Genomic DNA, 2,819 nt, shown 5'->3' with positions numbered 1-2,819 from the left:
TTTAATAAGTAAGATTTTGCGTCAGCACTATAAGCCACTGAGTAGAAAAATTATTGTGTTAATGCCTCTATTAACTTCATTGTTTAAATTATGCATGTTATTATTATTATTTTTAATAAATTAACTTATTGATTGAATTATTTATTTATATATTTAATAATTAACTCATTTTATTATATTTTGTTTTATTTTACGTATCGCTTAATTTATTTTATTTCTTATAAACATTTTAAGAAATAACTTATTGATTTATTTATGAAGTGTTTACTTAGTTCATACTGTTATTTATTATTTTGTGTTTTATTTTTTCATTGTTCTAATTATGTTCTGTTTTACTATGATAGTAAATACTACTTGTATTTAATGCTCATTAATCACTTACAACGTGTTCCTGAAGTAAATTTTTTAATTTTTTTGTTACAGACATCTTCAGGAACGTCTAAATCGTTTATATTGTTCAACACTTGCTAGTGTGCGTATCTTCTTCATTGATATAAACTATGTCACTGACACATACGCACCACGTTCATCCATATTCTTACTTGTTTTGGAAAATACGCAATACCCACAATAACCAACCAAATCCTTATATTTACCATGCGTAGACTCGTCCAACTGCGCCATTGTCGTGATCTGGCCAACCCGCCATCCTTTAACCGTAGAGTTGGTAACCAGATTTACACACGTAAGTTGGCAACTGGCATACCCGGGTATTGCACACGTTTCGATGCAAAAAATCAACGATTTATATAGGTAAACAATGCTTTCTATATTTTAATGCTGTAAACAAGTAATGCCGACCATATATTCTCTTCTATTTCATTTATTCATTAAGTTTTTTTCATTGTATTATTAATATAACGGTTAAATTGAAAATTAGAATCGCTTAAATTTGACTCGAAAATAAGCACAATACGAAAAAAGGAAGAAGAGAAACGTCATTCTCCATGCAAAATGTATGGAATACCCGGGTATGCTGGTTGCCAACTTACGTGGTAAAGTTAAACCAGAAAATTATAAATTAAAAGTTAGGAGGCTACGGAAAATTTCAGGTCGATAAAAGCAATGAATCAAAAGTTATAGCAGTTCGAAGTTGAAAAAAATAACCGGGTATCCGGTTGCCAACTTAAAGGTTAAAGCAATTTTTCGGATTCAAGAAATTAAGGAACACACGGAGTCATGCTCTTCCGTAGATTAACCTTCATTTCTATAACCACCTACCCGGGTCCCAAATAGCCAGCTCGTACTTTATAGCTGATTTAGGGCTGTTTAACGAAAATTCGTTCCGATGTCGTACTTTGTGGCTGATTAAGAGATAGCCGATACTTTGCGGAATTATGGAGCTTTTTAACAGGCACATGGTACTCTTTGGAACTTTGCGGCTGATTAGCACTATGTGTAGGGTTCATGGTGGAACTTGAAGACTTGTTAAGAAAGCGTACCGAACTTGGTGGAACTTTATAGCTTTTAATTTTTTATTTTTTTTTTGTTAATTGCTCGGCCACGTTGGGTTACAGCAATAGTGCTTACTGACTATAGTATACAATTATTAACGAAGGAGTTGGAAGGAGTTTATGGTACGGAAAAGGAGCGAAGACGGGATTGGTAGACAGGATAGGATATGTTGAAATTGAACAGATCAGAAGTACTATTAAAAGACGACATAGCTCTTACAAAAGGCTCATTGCGAGCAAAACGTGTACGACATATAGGTAACTGGAGACGAAAAACGATAACGTAAGGTGCGACAAGGTGCATACAAATGTAAGCGCGTCAGAAGTGAAGGAGTATCAATCGTATTGAGCAATATGCCAGCGACGAAAGAAGCCTGAGCGACCGAGAGGCGGTGCTCCAACTTGGCAAGGCCTAATAGAGTGCATCTATCGTCATACGAAGGAAGCGGAATAGAGTGATGACCCAGCGACCTACGAAATCTTCTTCTTAGGCTCAACAACCGATGACGGTCAAGGCCTTGCCAACCCACTTGTGGGGTTGGCTTTCAGTGACTTATTGATTTCCCCCCATAGCAGGATAGTCAGTCCTACGTATGGCGGCACGGTCTATTCGGGGCTTGAACCCATGACGGGCATGTTGTTAAGTCGTACGAGTTGACGACTGTACCATGAGACCGGCTTATACGATGAGACTGGACCTACGAAATACGATCCTTGTAAAACGTCTCTGGATACTCTCAATCCTTTGGAGCAGAGATAGATAGACAGGAGACCAGATGACACAGGTATATTCTAGTACGGAACGGACCCAACAACAATAAAGGGACTTAAGACAAAAAGGATCACGAATTTTAGTGGACATGCGACAAATATAACCAAGACTTTTGTTGGCCTTGTTGATGACATAGTCCGTGTGCTCCTTGAAAGAAAGACTCGGGTCAAAGAAGACGCCAAGATCCTTAGACAAGGACGCACGGGGAATAGGGGCATCACAGACACTATAAGCATGAGTTATACTTGCAGAGGATCGGAAGAAAGACAAGACAGAACATTTTCAGGACACAGGACTAAACCGTTAGAAGCACACCATGTAGAGAATTTACAGAGCCAGGATTGAAGGACTAGACAATCACTGTAGAAGATACAGGAAGAAAAATTTTAGCGTCATCCGCATATAGCAAGAAGCCGTTAGGAGGAAGGATCGAAGTACAGTCATTGAGGAAGAGAATGAACAGTAAGGGACTAAGGACACTAGCTTGAGGGACACCCGAAGAACTAAGCAAACATTCAGAGAAAGAGCCACAGATGTTAACTACATATGAACGGTTCTCAAGATAGGAGTTGAACCACGGCAATATAGAGCCA

The sequence above is a fragment of the Anopheles merus genome, chromosome 2R (genome assembly GCF_017562075.2).
Source record: "Anopheles merus strain MAF chromosome 2R, AmerM5.1, whole genome shotgun sequence".
Classification (NCBI taxonomy): domain Eukaryota; kingdom Metazoa; phylum Arthropoda; class Insecta; order Diptera; family Culicidae; genus Anopheles; species Anopheles merus.
Note: the sequence above shows the minus strand (reverse complement) of the source record.